The sequence below is a fragment of the Podarcis melisellensis genome (genome assembly GCF_964234715.1).
Source record: "Podarcis melisellensis genome assembly, chromosome: 3".
NCBI classification, from domain to species: domain Eukaryota; kingdom Metazoa; phylum Chordata; class Lepidosauria; order Squamata; family Lacertidae; genus Podarcis; species Podarcis melisellensis.
Window position 1 is genome coordinate 95586877 of NC_138530.1, and position 18793 is coordinate 95605669.

Genomic DNA, 18793 nt, shown 5'->3' on the forward strand with positions numbered 1-18793 from the left:
GAGATGAAAGCTTTGCTCACAGATGAAAAGCTGCAAATACCAGCAGCTCAAGGAACACTCCCCGGAAGGGGAAGGAATTGCAACCTGGCACAGCCTTCCTTAATGGAGCAAAGCACTGCAAAAGCAGCCAGTAAAAGACCCATAAGGGCCAGGAGTGGGTGGGAAATGACATAATGGATTATGATTGCTTTCTCGGCTCTCATCACAGCAAGGAGCAAAAGAAAGCTCTATTAAGTTTGTTGCTCGAGATACAGCAGGGTTATTAAGGAAGGGATAGCACCAAGCGAGGGGCTGGCACAGAAATGCATTCTGCACTCGCCGAGTTCTTCATAGGGAGGGAGGTGATTGAAGGATTTGCACAGGACAAGTTGATTTGTGGTTCCAAATGTGATCAATAGCATGAAATAAGGCTCCGGGTCTGTCGTCTCATCAGTAATGAGCTAAGGAGAGCAGACCTGGCTGAGACAAAAGGGATCTCGCAGACATTGGCATGCTCTGAGATTCCACATCAAAGCTTGCCATCGTTACCCTAGTAAGGCCCTGTGATGTGGTTCCGGGGGGGGGGGGGGCATGTATTTACCCAAACAATTATGGAAAGCAATCATTAACTGCTTAGGGAAGCGAGAATTGTTATTTTTTTTTTAAAAAAAAAGAATGTTTCTCTTTGAATGCCTGCAGCCTCCCAAATCAGATATCTTAATGAGCAGGTAGCCTTAGAGAAGTTGAAGAGATGGGATAGAGGAGAAATTTGATCCAGCTTGCATTTAAAGGTGAGCCTACCTAATTCACACTTAGCAAGCAAGCAAGCAAGCAAGCAAACCAACAAATAAATAAGTGAACCAAAACACTAAAAAACAAATAAACAAACAAAAAACCTGTACAAAAGTGAATTATATTTGGGAGAAATTGTATAGAAACATGGGTACAGTGGTACCTCGGGTTACATATGCTTCAGGTTACATACGCTTCAGGTTACAGACTTCGCTAACCCAGAAATAGTACCTACCAGGTTAAGAACTTTGCTTCAGGATGAGAACAGAAATTATGCTCCGGTGGTGCGGCAGCAGCAGGAGGCCCCATTACCTAAAGTGGTCTTCAGGTTAAGTACAGTTTCAGGTTAAGAACGGACCTCTGGAACGAATTAAGTACTTAACCCGAGGTACCACTGTATATTGGGGTGTGTGTGCAGAATTGCACTCAGTTTGTGAATGGAATTTCAAAAAATTAGCAAGCTGATGTGGAAATTCGGAGACCTGGACTTCAGATTGGAGGGAAATAAAAATGGAGAGAAACTGAAATTGACAGATCCACCCATCTCTGTTTAAGAGAAACTGAAAATAATATATGTGTGTGTGTGTGTGTGTGTGTGTGTGTGTAGGGGCATCAACCAAGAACAAAAGGTGGGTTGATCTCATTGGGCAGGGGCAGATTGGGGTCATGAGCCAGAAAGGAGGGATCTATGCACAGCACTTCTGCATACCCCCCCATCCTGAGAACTGTAGTTTACTCCCCTCCCCCCCCCCCCAGATACACAGAACTACAATTCCTAGCACCCTTAACAAACTACACTTCCCAGGATTATTGGGGGGAGGGGAAATATGCTTTAAATGTATGGCGTGTAAGCAGCCCCAAAGCCCAGAGAGCTGTGAAATGCTGTTCTCCACCCTTGTCCTTCACTAATCCTTTCACTTAAACAGCTTCCCTGCCTTAATTTCATCTTTTGATGCAGTTGAAGGAAGGTTTGTTGTGTCTCAGTGTCATTAGCAATACATATCTCAAGGTCTTTTTTGCTTGCCTTATTTTTGACATTGTGCCTGAATTTGTGCTCTCCCATATTTTACTCATTTGGGCAGGTATTCTGCTTTTGAAAAGAATTCTTCTTCCCTTTTATAGCTCCCTTGATGCTGCTCATTAACCAAGCTGACATTCTCTTGGACTCTTCCTAACCTGAGATACACACTTTCTTTTTTTGAGCTTCTGTTATTGTGGTTTTAAATAACCTCAAAGCATCCTGAGGAGTTGGGACCTCCTTGACTTTCCCTTCCTATTTTCTTTTATGTGTCCTCTCATCTTTCAGAAGTTTCCTCCTTTTAAGTTAAATGTGGTATGTGTTGAATTTGACAGCGCTGCGGTCGCTGCTTCTGTGCTTGATAATAATGACATTGCACACCAAAACCCAGGCAGCTCCTAAGTTCAAGTATAGGGTTGCACCTCCCTCAAGTCCAATCCATTTGCTAACTACTCTAGAGAATTTAAGACATTTGTGTTTCTTTGTTGTGATTTGAACATATGTGCACCTTATCAGTGTGAGGATGTCAAGGCTGGAGTCAGGAGCAGGTCAGAATAAAGAGACAGAGTCAGTTGTCCATGAAGTTAACTCTTTATTCAAGGAAACAGCATTCAACTCAGCAACACAGAGCAGTGGCCAGTACTGAAGAACTCTGTCTTCCACCCCTCCTAAGGCTCCTCCTCTCCCGGATGTTTCCAAAGCACTCTTGGGGAATCTGTGCATCTCTGGCCTCTTTTCTGCTCTCCTCATTAATCTGTGTATACTTGGATACCAGTGGGGAGGGGAGCTTGTCGCAACTGGAGAGGGAGATTCCCAGGAAGCTTCAGTAGTCTCTTGAGACTCTTCCCTCCCAAACAAAATCCTCTACACCAGCCTCGAAGCCTGAACTTCTCCCTGTCCCAGGTTTCACCTGTTCACAAAACCCTGTTGTCCCATCAGTTTCCAGCATCTCTTCTCAACCTTCCTCCTCCGGGATCTCCTCTGGGATGCAGGTGGCGCTGTGGTCTAAACCGCCGAGCCTATTGGGCTTGCCGATCAGAAGGTCGGCGGTTCGAATGCCCGCGATGGGGTGAGCTCCTGTTGCTTGGTCCCAGCTCCTGCCAATCTAGCAGTTCGAAAGCATGCCAATGCAAGTAGATAAATAGGTACCGTTGCAGCGGGAAGGTAAACGGTGTTTCTGTGCACTCTGGTTTCTGTTGCGCCAGAAGCGGTTTAGTCCTGCTGGCCACATGACCTGGAAAGCTGTCTATGGACAAACTCCGGCTCCCTCAGCCTGAAAGCGAGGTGAGCGTCACATCCCCATAGTCGCCTTTGACTGGACTTAACAATCCAGGGGTACTTTACCTTTACCTTTCCTGGCACCTCCCACCACTCCTCAGTTCCTTACAGAGGATTGCTGAAATCGCCCATTATTACAATACTTTCTCCTTTGTTTGATTCCCTTTTCCCTTCCAAGATCACTCTCAGAATGATAGTCTGAAGACTAATTCAGCCCAGGTATTTCTCCCCATATATATTCTCCTGTTGCTCGGTCCCTGCTCCTGCCAACTTAGCACTTTGAAAGCACGTCAAAGTGCAAGTAGATAAATAGGTACCGCTCCGGCGGGAAGGTAAACAGCGAAGCTGTATGCCGGCTCCCTCGGCCAATAAAGTGAGATGAACACCACAAGCCCAGAGTCGGCCACGACTGGACCTAATGGTCAGGGCTGCCTTTTTATCTCAGGCACTAATTCTATCACATTAATTTATTAGGAGCTGATCTAGTAATACTTGATGAGGTTTTAATTTTTGTGTTAAGCTCATTGTCCTAAATTCAAGGCCCACCTATGCTATTATGCACTTGGGTTCCTTTTATGTCTGTACAATCACCTTCCTTAAACTCCACCCTACGTTATTTACTTTTGCTGGTGTAACAAAATGGATGACACGTTCCCTTTCAAGGACTCTTATGGCTGATAAATCATTATGCCGTCCTGGACTAAAGAAAGTGTCTGATCATCCCTTTAGAGTGGAGCCTTGGGTGAGCATGACGGTGCTTAATTACAAAAACAAGCCCATAAAAATTCAAAGGTTATCTGGATTAGCAGGATGCTGATGAGACAACAAAACAAAGGAGGGAGGGAAGGCTTTTTTTATTATTATTTGAAAAACCCTGCATTTGGGAAGTTGTTTTTATTGTAATGAACTCCAAGCAATGATGAGAGAGAAGGACTGTCAATCTGTCCTTTTATGACGTGCTGTCTGGTACAAGGAAATGCATCCTTTTTTGTTTGGCAAGAGATGAGAGCAAAACTAGACAGATGCTGTTCGCTTCTCTACATGCTGTGTGGATTCGAGTTCAGAGGACACAAAGCCCAGCTCGGCAGGAGGCCTTTTGAAAATAGATGCTCAAGATTCAATTTGGAAGCAATCTAATGCCAAGAAGAAATGTAGCCCCTTCCTTGTAGCTCTCTCATTTCCTGCTCCCTAACCTAACCTTTGTTTTCAAGACATGTTCGAGTAAATATCACAAGATGACTTCTAGGCCAATATATCTCCTTCCACAAAATGTAGAAATGAAAAGAATTGAGGCACATTAAAGTCTGAATGTTTATTTCTTCAGATTGGGATATTACAGGATGGTCACCTGGGACCAAAAGGCCACATTTTCACCTCACACTAACCAACGTCTTGCAAATGATGTGCACACACTGCAGTGAACTTTGACCTCACATCCCCACCCTCTGTTTTCTTCTTCCATGCGGCTTTTGCTTCTGCTTTCAGTTAACTTAAGTTCCCCCATGTTTTCCAGACCAAAACCAGTGATAAACACTAAAGGTAAAGGTAAAGGGACCCCTGACCATTAGGTCCAGTCATAACCGACTCTGGGGTTGCGGCGCTCATCTCGCTTTATTGGCCGAGGGAGCCGGCGTACAGCTTCCGGGTCATGTGGCCAGCATGACTAAGCCACTTCTGGCGAACCAGAGCAGCGCATGGAACCGCTGTTTACCTTCCTGCCAGAGCGGTACCTATTTATCTACTTGCACTTTGACGTGCTTTCAAACTGCTAGGTTGGCAGGAGCAGGGACCAGGCAACGGGAGCTCACCCAATCGCGGAGATTTGAACCGCCAACCTTCTGATCGGCAAGTCCTAGGCTCTGTGGTTTAACCCACAGCACCACCTGCGTCCGAGTGATAAACACTAACTAGAATCAATTTCAACAAGCTAGCTTCAGAAACCACAGTTAAGTGAAAGCAAAAGCCTCCAAACTCTTCCTGCACAATATAGGTAAAGGTAAAGGTATCCCTGCCCGTGCGGGCCAGTCTTGACAGACTCTGGGGTTGTGCGCCCAACTCACTTAAGAGGCCAGGGGCCAGCGCTGTCCGGAGACACTTCCGGGTCACGTGGCCAGCGTGACATCGCTGCTCTGGCGAGCCAGAGCCGCACACGGAAATGCCGTTTACCTTCCCGCTGGTAAGCGGTCCCTATTTATCTACTTGCACCCGGAGGTGCTTTCGAACTGCTAGGTTGGCAGGCGCTGGGACCGAGCAGCGGGAGCGCACCCCGCCGCAGGGATTCGAACCGCCGACCTTTCGATCGGCAAGTCCTAGGCGCTGAGGCTTTAACCCACAGTGCCACCTGCGTCCCAGCCTGCACAATATAGTAATTAATAAAAACAATAACCTCCTACACTCAATTTAAAAGGCTGCAGATTTTGAATGTGTTTTAATTTGTTATAACAATTGTATTTTTATTGAGCAGCTTTGCTGTCATGGGCTTCTTTTGGGAGAGGTAAAAAAAGGTAAAAAGATAAAAAGGTAAAGGATCCCTGGATGGTTAAGTCCAGTTAAAGGCAACTATGGGGTGTGGCGCTCATCTCACTTTCAGGCTGAGGGAGCCGGTGTTTGTCCACAGACAGCTTGCCGGGTCATGTGGCCAGCATGACTAAACCACTTCTGGCATAACAGAACACTGTGACGAGTGCCAGAGTGAACGGAAATGTCGTTTACCTTCCCACCACAACAGTACCTATTTATCTACTTGTGCTGCAAGCTTTCAAACTGCTAGGTCCCAGGAGCTGGGGAAAAGCAATGGGAGCTCACCTCATCACTCAGATTTGAACTACTGACCTTCAGATCGGTAAGCCCAATAGGCTCATTGGTTTAGACCATAGTGCCACCCATGTTTTGGGGGAGAAATAGCAAAGCAGAAATGAAGTAAATAAATAAACGATGTCCTAGGGATATATGTTGTGGATGATGTTTCTTCTTTTTATAAAAAAATAAATACTTATGACAGAAACAACTCTTTCTTCTCCTATCCCCAGTCTCCCATGCATCCAAAAACTATAATCTCTGGCTGTATTCATGGCTTCAGACTTGCTCTGATGGTACTAATGTGATGTAATTACTCTGGGTTAGCCGAAAATATCCACCCAATGGGGCATCCTGAGTAGGGAACAAATTTTGTTTGTGTTGCTATAAACACAGTCTATAATTTTGCTTTGCCCCCATACAAGAACAAAATGAAAGCCAAGTGGAACAGGTTATCAGCATGAGTTAAACTATCAGGTTTAGAAACCCTTTGACAGCAAGCCCCATGAGAAGGTTTTAGGGAATGGATTAAGAACTTGTGCCTGCATGGCAGGTAAATGGATTACCTGAAGTTAATCTGCCATAGTGTAATCAATTTTTAAAAGTTTGTATGTGAAATGTTGTAACTTTCTTAAATTCTAGAAAGTTCTCTCTCTCTCTCTCTCTCTCTCTCTCTCTCTCTCTCTCTCTCTCTCTCTCTTGACCTGAGCTACAAGGGTAGGATTTTACTTTCTTCTGCTACTCTTTAAAAAGTATTCATCTTTCATAACTTGATTAGCCTGTGCCTATCCCATTAAGGAAGTTGCAGGAGTGGTCATGTTGTTTGAAATGTGCACGCTCTTACACTGAACAGTGAGAAACCAGCAAACTCCAAACAAAAGAATGGATCCCTGATAGCGCGGCGGTTCAGCTTTCACCTTCGCTTTCCCATTACATGGCAATCACCATGGAACATAGGGAAGTTGCCTGGGATCAAATCACTGGAGGCATATAGCTCAGAACTATCTACACTGATTTGGCAGCAGCTTTCCAGAATTTCGGATTGAGGAGCTCTCCCAAACCCCAATTCCTGGAGATGCCTGGGATTGAACCTAGGACCTTCTGCATGCGAAGCAGATGTCCCATCACTGAGCCCTTCCCCTACACGATAAGGCATGGTTATCCCATGCCCTATATTGTCTTCATGTTCGGTGCTATTGCAGTTCTCATTTTATTACAGAATATACACAAATACACTTCCTGAACTACAAGGCTAGAAAAGAACCAAGTAGGCAGTGTCCGTGCACTAAGTTGGCTGAGCTAGACTGACGGTCCAAGCCCCAGACAGAAGAACTCCACTCAGGCTCCCATTTCCACCCGCCAAGGAATTTGGGCACCTGCTGGCCGGAGGGGAGCCTCTTTCTTTGCCCTTCCCTTTGGGCTGGAATGCATTTTGGCAAGAAAAAATACTGATCTTTGAGTCCTGAAATCACTACTGCAAAGTCAGTGGCTGGTGCTGCTCCTTGCAGCTGTTCTCAGACCCTCTTGGCCTTATAGAATCCACCACCAGAATTGGCAGGCCGTTGACTCCAGTCCTGCAATGGGTGGCAGGTCCTCAGAGGAGTGCAAGAGGCAAAGCCAAGCAAAAAGGTCACTGAGGTAGGCCAAGACGTAATAGCCTTTTATAAAATGAAAAGGAGGGGAAAGGGACCAAATGAAACTGGCCACCCATCTCTGGAAATGAAGCCATGCCCATTTCCCAGATGAAGAGAGAGAAGAAATCCAGTTGAGAGCTTTCTGTTCGATGCTCACGGAAATGATTATGCTGCACTCTGTGCACAAGGGACTCTTCAGCCAACCCAGCCTGGGGTTGTGCATCTTCCCCCTTGTATGTATACGAAGCTCTTTTTCTCTCTGCTAACTTTGATACTTCTGTTTGTGTAGTACAGGGAGCTTCATGAGGGCAAGGAATGGTAGTTCAGGGGGAAATGGCTATTGCGGTTATTGAGTACCAATGACTTGCTGTTTCAACAAGAGACAGAAGCGTCATGCGTATACCCATCATTCACCTACTTCACACATTGGGTTGAATCTAGTTCTATCAGATCCATCACTGCCATGAATTCAGTGAGTCTACATTGAGAATTTCTTAGTTGGATTCAGCTCAGTGTAAATGTGTGTTCTAATGAACCCAGGTATATTCAAGAGTGGAAAGTGGGAGGCTTCCTAATTATATCAAAGGCTGGGCCCTGTCTACCTAGTTATTACGATGGTGCCTTGGTATTTATCATTTTTAGACGAACAGAAAACAACAACAAAGTAACATGCAGTTCATTTTTATGTTTTACTTGAAATGAAAGATTATGGGTGGAATTCAACGTCCTGCTACAATGAACTGGTTGCCTGATGAAACCATTTCCCTCCTCTCCATCTTGCACACTGTTCAATGGGTTCTGCCGAAACCCCTCCAGAGAATTGTGTGGGATGGAGGGGGGGAAGCCCTGTTGCACCTCTCATTATGGAGGGCTTTCATCGATGGGGCTCATGAATGAATCCTGACTGCTGTCCCTGCTCGTGTTGCTCACCACCCCAGTCTATCCCCAGGCCCCATGCCACGGCACCCGCCAACCCTGTCCTTTAGACTTCACCCAAACCCCTACCCACTGTCAACTCCTTCAGCCTTCACAATGCTGCCTACCTGCCCCCTTGCTGTCAATCACCCCCCCCACACACACAGAAGCTCCTCCCCTTTGATGTAACCCCCTTTGATGTAACCCCCTTAGCCAAGTTGTACAAAATGCTCACTGTACAGACAGATACAGTAGCTGGAAAAAAGATTAATATTTTACCAGCAACAAAACATTTCAGCCTAGGCATTAGGGGAACGTGATTGTGCTTCTTTGGTGGGTGAATAGGGATGGGGGAGAAAAATTGCTCAGTTTGCATTTAAAGGTGAACCTATGTAATTTGCACTTTTTGAAATGATACATGAACCGAAACACAATGTCAGGGACTGGCTGGATGCAGAGGAATGGTGGGAGGCACCAGCAGAGAAACCCCCCAGGGAAGAAGGCTCAGGCTTAGGGTGGTGGTAGTGGGACGATGATGCATGGTCATTGGGAGAAGAGGGAGCAGAGTGGGAAGAGGACGTGTCGGAAGCTGAAGAGGCAACAGGGTTTAGTGAGCAGGAAGAGGCTGTGGCAGAGAGTGGTCCAGCATCAGAGGTAGAAGCCGAGGCTGGAGAGGGGTGGAACCAGGAGGCAGAGAGGCAGGATGCTGAAGAACCCAGGGAGTCTCCCCGTCCTGCTGTGAGCAGCTCCTCTCCTCCCTGGTCTCCCAGAACAGGGGTCAGAAAACTTACCATGCCTTGGGCTGGTGTCTCCAGCGCCGATCGCATGGCGGGCTGGAGGGCGGGGGAGCGTGTGCCCATACACGTGTGCACACACTATTTCTGGCGCACTTCCGGATCGTAGGAGCACTGGAAATAGCTTGTGCACATGTGCACGGGCCTCCTCCGACTCAGATGTACACCGGAAATAACGCGCATGTGCAAATAACGCGCATGCGCACAAGCTATTTCCGGTGCTCCTCTGACCCAGAAGGGGGCAGCTGTGCAGCACAGTGTCGGTAAGAGTGGGTGATGGGGGTTGTTGCGGGATGGATAAACAGGTCCCTCGGGCCTTAGTTTAGGGGCCCTGTCCTAGAACATGCAGAGAAATTAAATGGCCAGAGCAGAGTCTGAACATATGCTAATGATACATTTTGTAAAATAAATGGGCCCAAGCTGCTTTTTATAAATTCAATCCATGCATGCCAGACAGATGATTGCTAAGTAAGACTCAATGGATGTTTGGTATCTGTTTAGTATTTTACTATAAAGATTGAAAGAATGGAAATATCCTATGACACTCTGTCGGCCTTTCTCACTTCGACCCTGCTACCCTGAACTTCATTTAGTCACATGCATAAGTGCAAAGTGGATGTAAAGTTTCTCATGGAGGAGCATTTCACACTCCCGTTGCAATGGCATAAAAGGGCTACAGAAAGTGCAAGACTGTGGAGAATACTGTTGACTTCACTTAGGGGGCATGTTCCTAAAGCTTTCCTAACACAAATCTACCATTTGAATTCAGAGTATAGGGATAAACTGAAAACATGACTTATTTATGCTCCTGAAAGAACAAAATTGCCTTAAATGATTAAAAATAAATAAATCACTGGATGCATCTGATTGTTTCTGTCTGCCTCTTTCCTCAATGGATGCATCCATTGCCTTGCCTCCTAATTTGTTGCGTAGTATTCAGATTTTTATTGTTGACCGGGAGATGCGTTGCAGCCCTCTATTCCAGCATTTTTTCATGCATCCAAATTATCTCAAATATATAGTTCCATTCTCTCTGCAGTTCCCAACTAACTCCTCACCGATACATTCTTGATGGCTCAGGGGACTGGTAATGGAGGAAGGAGTTTTCCAACGCTTCAGTTGGCCAGTTCAAAGAGGGGTCAGTTCAATAATATCTGAAAGTTATTATCATTGAATGTCTGTTTCATGACCTAAATAAAGTCAGTGGGAATTCCTAGCCATCGTTCTTCTAAAACAGGTCTGCATAGTACACACATGAGCAGACTTCGAGCTTTCAAGACCTTCCGACCTGAAGAGCAAATAAGTGGCTTAGGCATATATGCATTGATGAGGGCTCTTTGTGAATCCATTCACACTTATACTTAACACATTGATCCATTCTCCCTCCCTCCCTCCCTCCCTCCCCCCTCTCTCTCTCACACACAATCCATCCATCCATCCACCCATCCATCCATCCATTTTGTGTGTGACAGAGTGAGTGAGTGAAAGAGAGAGCGAGAAAGAGAAATCCACCCATTGGATGGATGGAGTGTGTGAGACACACACATACACACAGAGAGTGAATGGAGTCTCTCATTGTGAATGCAACCTTGTCCTCTCTTTCCTACTGTTCATTGGGGAGGGAAGAGTTAACAGCCCACCCAGGAGGCAAGGCGAGGCAACTGCCTCAGGTGACAGGATCCACAGGGGCAGACATCTGCCCTCCAAGGAATGCAACACCTGTTGCTGCGCTGCCATTCTTGTTCCCAGGTAGATCTTCACTCCTGCTATGTTCCTGATGTGGGTCTTCAACAGCTCTCCTTCCCTGGCAGGTGGAAGAGGTGCCATTTTGTCACCAACACCACTACACAAGCAAATTTCTATTATTTTATTATTTAATAAATTTGTATAGTGCTCTATACCCATAGATCTCAGGGCTAATCTGCAGGAAGACCTGAGGAGCAAAGAGAGGAAGGTGGTTACAGCCAGAGCCTCTTCCCCTTCTTCCCCCTACTTTTCAGCTGACTGGCAGGAGGAGACACTGCAAGCCACATAAAACTAGGCAACAGATATCACAAGAACCATAGAGCCAGTACTAATACTGATACACAAGCTTGGTTATTTCTGGGAACAAAAAACAGGCCGAAGGAGTTGAATGGTGATCATAATCTGGGTCCCCCTTTTTTGGCCTAAATGTTTTCATTGCCCTGAGTGGTTAATAGGAACTAGGGACGTGGGTGGCACTGTAGTCGAAACCACTGAGCCTCTTGGGCTTACCAATCAGAAGGTTGGCAGTTTGAATCCCTGCGACAGGGTGAGCTCTTGTTGTTCTGCCCCAGCTCCTGCCAACCTAACAGTTTGAAAGCACACTGGTGCAAGTAGATAAATAAGTACCAATGTGGCAGGAAGGTAAACGGCATTTCTGTGCTCTCTGGTTTCCATCACAATGTTCCGTTGCTCCAGAAGCGATTTAGTTAGTGGACAAACACCGGCTCCCTCAGCCTGAAGGTGAGATGAGTGCCGTACCCCATAGTCGCCTTTGACTGCACTTAACCATCCAGGGATCCTTTATCTTTACCTAATAGGGAGCTGCTACGCGGGGTTTGGGACCTATTCAAAATATAGCCCTGTAGAGAAGGGTTTTGGCTCAGCAGTACTCTATATCCACTCCTTGCTCAAACACAGTCGTACGGCTAGTGACAATAGATCAGATAAATATCAATCATTCTCCAATCAAGGGAAGCCAATAAAGACCACACATGCATGGTTGCCTTGTGCTCAGTAATATGAGAGGCGGATTCACGATGTACAGTACCTGCCTCAGCAATGCACTCAGTTATTTGCAAGTCAATAGTGTATGCCCCATTTCTTCTAATACTATTTGTTTTTCTCTGCAGTAGTGAACAGATAACTAAAGGGAAACAGCCCAGTACTCGCTCTTTCTTCATGATGCAGCACATTGATCATCCTGTCTATGCCTTGAAGCAGCTCCATGAAGAATCCAATGCTGGAGTTATGTTTCTTTTCTGCACAGAGAAGGCTGGGCATGGCTCTTCTGGTGCTTGAGAGATTATTTCTATGGACCTTGGCCCAAAGGGGATGAGGGACTCTACATATCCATGTTCTTGGCCCCAGGGCTTTTTATCTCTCTCCCCTGTACATATTATTCACCATTTTCTAATTTCTTTCTAATCCAGCCCAGTCCCATATTTGTTCCCTGGGTGCATGTGACATGGGATTAAAGTATTGAGACCGGAATGTTGGTTAAACATGTCCATGAGGTTACTGGTTTCAGTGTATCTGAGTTTGGTGTGGCACACAGCATGGATCCCTCAACTGGACAGTCCTGGATCCACCAATCGGGCAGAGTCTGCTGACCAACACTAGGCCAAGTCCACTAGCTGAACAGCAATTTGCAACAGGTAGGGAATCACCGGGCTCATCTTGTTGATTAAGTAGGCTAGCAGTGAAGCTAAAGACTGAGAACCGGGGCTTCTGAGTATTAGGATTTTAAATGTTTTCCTGTTTCTGGAATATATTTTAGGTCAGTGAGCTTGATTTCATTCTTTTAATCAGAGAATGTGACTTAATGTATGCACTCACATATGTGAACAAACATTGCTTTACTTCTGCTTCCTGTATTAGTATTTACTGACACATGAGCACTTCTGCAAATCATTTTGCTGCCTGAAATGTACTCTGGGAAGATGACTGATTTAGCCTTAAGGGAAAGTATGGGTGGTACTTTGCTCTCAGCTCCAATTGCCTGTGTTGACCTATTTATGTTTCTCTCCCTATCTTTATTCAGCTGGGATGTGTGTTGTGTTCTTTAACCTACCTACCACCCTGCATTACGTCATCAGACACAGGAACGACTTATTAGGAGCACTGCCGTGCTGTTCAATTGCAGCGCAGAAACGTATTTCTTTACTAAATATCAATCTCAGCTTTCCTCTAAGGAAGATGGCACCTATGCTTTTCCCACATGCCCATGTTTACCCACAGAACAACCATGTTATGGAAGTTTATACTTATACTTTCATATATAAATGAAGACTCCTGATATATATTGTGCTCTCGGAGGTTTGTTTGGTCGGAATCAAGTACACACTTCCAGAGCTAACACTAAATACATTACTTCTGGTAAATGAGCCACAATAGCCGCGAGAGGGCTGTGAAATTTTGCATCCCAGGCTTTTTAGACTCGTCTTACCCATGTACTATCTGAAACCAAAGGGGCACATTGGTTGCCAATATATGTGAAATATACTGGCGCATTGTTTTCAGCTCTCCTACCCCACTATTCTGTCCCCTTTCTGGATGGTGAATGTAGGATATTAAAATGAGCAATGGAAAAGGATACTTTTCTTTTTTTGTGTATGTGGATCGATCAATTCTTGGCCCCAATTCAACCAATTCTTGATCTTTGATATTTTTAGGTAGCTTGGGCAGAGCATCATTGAATCTTGATGCTCCCTTCTTTCTAGTAGTTCTATAAAGGTAAAGGTAAAGGGACCCCTAAACATTAGGTCCAGTCGTGGCCGACTCTGGGGTTGCGGCACTCATCTCGCTTTATTGGCCAAGGGAGCTGGCGTACAGCTTCTGGGATGTGACCAGCATGACTAAGCTGCTTCTGGCGAACCAGAGCAGCGCACAGAAACACCGTTTACCTTCCCACTGGAGCGGTACCTATTTATCTACTTGCACTTTGACGTGCTTTCAAACTGCTAGGTTGGCAGGAGCAGGGACCGAGCAACGGGAGCTCACCCCGTCGCAGGGATTCGAACTGCCGACCTTCTGATCAGCAAGTCCTAGGCTCTGTTGTTTAACCCACAGTGCCACCCACATCCCTTTCTAGAAGTTGTATAATTACTGTTAAATATTGGCCACAACTTGTCATTTGAATTTACTGGGGCTGCTGCCCTTAAATTCCTCTTTTCCCCTTTAAGGCAAGAAATCCAGGTAAAAACTCAAACTATTTCGCAGCATAGCAGTCCAGTCAATCTGCTTTAGAAATATGAATAGGCGACTTGTAGCAGTTCTTGGTACAGAACCATCCAACCTGGCTGACTTCTGCTTATTTTTTACATTTGCGCCTTGGTCTGCAGAAGAATCAGGCTCCACTAACCAATCTCATATGTAGCATGTGCAAGTGACAGAGGATATCGGAGTCGGTGGCATTCAAAGCTATAAGCCACCTGCTATGATCCACTTACGAAACTGGTAGCACATGGGAAGACTGCCACTCTTGCTGACACATTGCGGGAGGACTCAGCAGAGGCTGTCGCTCTCGGTAAAGTTGATTTCCACTGTAATGAACACAAATTACAATTCAAACATGCGCATCTGAAGTGTTCGAAGAAGGGGCTTGGCAGTTCCAAGTCCGGAAATATTTCCATCCATTATAATGCAATTTTAGATGGCTTTCTTAAAAAAACTAACAAAAAAAAACCTAACTGAAAACGTGGGCTGCATGTTTTCTTTTTCTTTACAAGAGCAGCTTGAAGCGTGGGAGGGACACAGTTTCATTTCAGGTTTTGGTGCAGAGGGAGGTCAAAATAGATTTCTGTGTGCAGCAGACAGGGGACAAGAGTCACAGCAGGTTTGAAAGGCCTGATCTTAAATATACTCAAGATTCAACTGGGGGGAAAAATACATTTTTAATTGTGATTACTTTTTATATCTCAGATACCAGAGACAAAGGTGCTCCTGAAGAATGATCCCATGTGGTTTGAGACAGAGGGCAAGGTGACGGCTGCTCCTATCCTTTATCTATGTTGTGGTGCATTATGTTAGTGCACTGCGAAACTGTCAGCATTTTGCAGGAGGGGTTCAAGGATATTTAGGCAAGTGCACTTAAAGTGGAGTAAAGCCCTCTGTTTCTACAGTGCAGCAAATCCACTTTTTAAAAAAGGAATCGGTTAGCTGAGTCACAGGGAAATGCTGAATAACCAAATCATTAACAAGAAGACTTATAAACACTGCACAAGCATATTGGGATGTATATACGTAGGATGAATGTTTGTTGCTCCTCACAAACAAATCAGAACAAAGCTCAATGGATACCAGGTAAAATCTAGCCTCTGCATAAGGCTTATGCAAACAAATCAGCATGAATGCTCAATAAATAATAATAATTTAAAAGTTTTAGTATTTGTACCCCATCCATCTGATTATGTTGCCCCAGCCACTCTGGGCAGCTTCCAACATATATGAAAACATAATAAAACATTGAGTAGGTCATGCAGGTGAGCCCTTCAGCTCTTTAGGAAAACCCTTGAACTCTTTCCAAATGTTGTAAGCAAGCTCCTCTACATCTCAGAGCTCGCCTGCTCATTCCGTTGATGGGGGCCCCCAGACATCTCTCTCAAAGCCCTGCCTTGAGTTTACCAGTGTACATATGTCATTCTTTATCCTGGAACAATGTGACCCAAATATCATTTCCCCCCTAACCCCATCTTGTTACAGAGAACATCCTAAGAAGCCACCATTGCACATGTTTGTCAAGGGCCTAGAAATGTGGTTGCAAATAGATGCAAACAGTGTTCTAGCCACGAAGCCCATGAGACACTGCTGGACACCACGAGAGCATATGCTCTAGATTTGCACCAGGAGCCTTCCATCTATAGTGTTGTGCACGTGGCTTCACTCCTATCTTGGGGAATCTGTCCAGAGTCAAATAAACTCTTGTCGCCCCCCCCCATGAGCTATAACTGGGGGTTAAAGTTGTTGTAAGACATGTTTCTCCAGTTGAGGCTGAAGTGGCAATGTGAATTCTGATAACTAGTCTTATCTATTCAAAGTCAGGTTCTAGTTTGTTTTAGGAGTTGTTTGTAGATATTCAATGAAGATTTCTGCAACTGCAATGCTTGCACTCTAGGTCCTGCTGATTGTTTCTTGATTGTTTCTTCTGCATTTATATGTTTATCATCATCATCATCGTCGTCGTCGTCGTCGTCGTCATTATTATTATTTGTTGGATGGGCTGTTCTGTATTTTTATTGAAGGATATTACAGACGATATCTTAAATTATCAGTGTCTAATTGATCATGCATATTTCAGATCTGTAGCTAGACAGCAGAAGGTGAGACAGTTGGATAAGTTGTCATTCAAGTTGTGTTGCCAAATAATAACTGAAGTGCAGTAGTCTGTGTTTCAATGTACATTGAGATCCCCTTTATCATCTCTCTATAGGCAATGCTAAATATCCCTTGCTTTATCCAGTCTTGGGTTATCCCAGATTGTTGCATTTTCAAGGAAGCAGATATTCATTTTAGCTTAATTCCCTCACCCACCCCCAGTCATTGCCAGTCGAATCTTCAGGTGTTTTATCCTTGGATTATCCTTGGAATTAAAGTCCAGTCACCTGGCAATGGGCTGAACAGATTATCCTGTCTCTATTCAAAGTGGCATCTGTGGGCATGGCTCCTCATGCCAGCATTAAAATTGCGCTATGAAAAACAACATAACATTCATTAGTTCTGAGCACCCACTCGGGCATTTTGGAGCCTGATCAGCTCCTTGGTGCTTTGAAGAGCTCTGGACTATGGGAAAAAAAAGTTGGATTAAGACTGAAGCACAAGTTGCACAGGTCTCTCTCTGAAGCTGATTGAACACTGGTAAGAACGCATCATCGTGCCTACCATGCGGCAGTGTAAGCTGCGAAGGTCGCTTGGAGACCTTTGGTAACAAGCAATTTAAAAATGTAATTGATAATTCTAATACTTGCTCTTGTTGACCCCAACTCATGGGAAGCAACTGTCCGAAGTGGGAGACCCTGTGTATCCCCGGGGAATCGCTGCATGTTTTCGAATTCTGATTTTCCAGGGTTTTAAAGTGCACAGGGAGCCTCTGCAGGAACAGGAGGGTCCCTGCTTCAGCCAGTTCCCCTCCATGAAGGTGACAGGAAGGACAATAGAGAGACTGATGGCGTGAGGGCACAGAATTGCCCCTGCTCCCCCCTCATGTCTTTCCTCTACACTGAAGAGGACTAAGGATTCCCAACATATAATTGCCCTGCTCTGGAATGCAATGGTTATAGATGCATCTCTTTCTGACTAAGTGGAGGGTTCTTGTTTCCAGTGATTGCTTTCATCTTTTCAAAGTAAACATCTTTTCCCTTTCATTGTCCCACATGATCCTCTTTCTGCTCTGCACAGCTGCAGAAATGAGCAATTTTATTTATGATTCGGCAGTGCTGCTGTGTACCCCCTCTTTTCTCATTTGGAGCTTCCAAAGCACCATCTCCGCCTGCCCTGTCTGCATTTTTAGCTGCTGTGAATAAGCCCGCTCTTCAAGTTCAATTGCGGATACTTATTTTCCTCTTCCAGGGCCATATTGTTATGAAGCTTAAGGAGCTCAAGTAGTTTGTATTTATGGTAAATCTGTGAAGTCATTTGAGAGGCACTTTGTGGCAATGTCTTCCTGCATGTGCCTCTTTTGCTGTGTAAGAAAATGGAGGGAACTGGATTCTACTAGTATTTATACTTGAAGAGCAGAGTTTCAGTTCGGCTAAGACCAAAGCCTTTAAAATATGTTGGGTGCTTTTGCCCAGTTTTTTTCACCTGAAAGAAATGGTAGAGCCCCTGATTGGATGAGCTTCTCTGATGTCATGAAACTTTCACAAACATTCTGTCTTGTCATGCAAAGGTTTGTCAGCAACTGATTAAAATAAGTAGTGCAGTGGTACCTCAGGTTACATATGCTTCAGGTTACATACGCTTCAGGTTACAGACTCCGCTAACCCAGAAATAGTGCTTCAGGTTAAGAACTTTGCTTCAGGATGAGAACAGAAATGGTGCTTGGGCGGCACGGCAGCAGAAGAAGGCCCCATTAGCTAAAGTGGTGCTTCAGGTTAAGAACAGTTTCAGGTTAAGAATGGACCTCCGGAACGAATTAAGTACTTAACCTGAGGTACCACTGTATACCTTCTGTGAGAGGCAGTAAAGCAGTGGAAGATCCTCTGTTGGACAATGTGAGGCATAGCTCCCTTAAGATTCTAAACACCCCAAATCTCACAGGGCAGTCTTTCTCCAGTCACCCACAATCATATTAACACATTTCCACTGACCAAGGAGCTTCCTACATGCTTCTGCTCATCTCCTTTCTGCTTAGCCAATTATAATAATCATTGCCTGCAGGGTCCCACCTGTCTCCAGTCCTGTAGCTGTTACCCAGCCTCTGAGGGTTTAGGCATATTTACATTTCTTCTGTGCTTTATAGGCACGGTCTGAGCTTTAAAGCTCTGTGTCCGGTCACTCTTTCCTTGTTCCTGAGTATCCCTGCAAAAACCCAGTCTTTACCGCTAAATCGGACCAAACGGCAGTCCATGGAAAACCTGCATTGCCATATAAAGGACCCCTGACCATTAGGTCCAGTCTTGACCGACTCTGGGGTTGTGCCACTCATCTCGCTTTATTGGCCGAGGGAGCCGGCGTACAGCTTCTGGGTCATGTGGCCAGCATGACTAAGCCGCTTCTGGCAAACCAGAGCAGCGCACAGAAACGCCGTTTACCTTCCCGATGGAGAGGTACCTATTTATCTACTTGCACTTTGACATGCTCTCGAACTGCTAGGTTGGCAGGAGCAGGGATGGAGCAATGGGAGC

At 45.2% G+C, this 18793-nt stretch overlaps 1 protein-coding gene across 1 annotated transcript in view; it reads right to left on the reverse strand.

Moving 5' to 3' along the window:
- Positions 1 to 18250, reverse strand: part of TRAPPC12 (trafficking protein particle complex subunit 12) — a gene marked incomplete at its 5' end in the record, with an annotated part of 224703 nt that extends 206453 nt beyond the window's left edge. Inside the window, one exon of the mRNA XM_081906140.1 lies at positions 18246 to 18250. The remainder of the gene's footprint in view (positions 1 to 18245) is intronic.
- Positions 18251 to 18793: the final 543 nt, after the last annotated feature.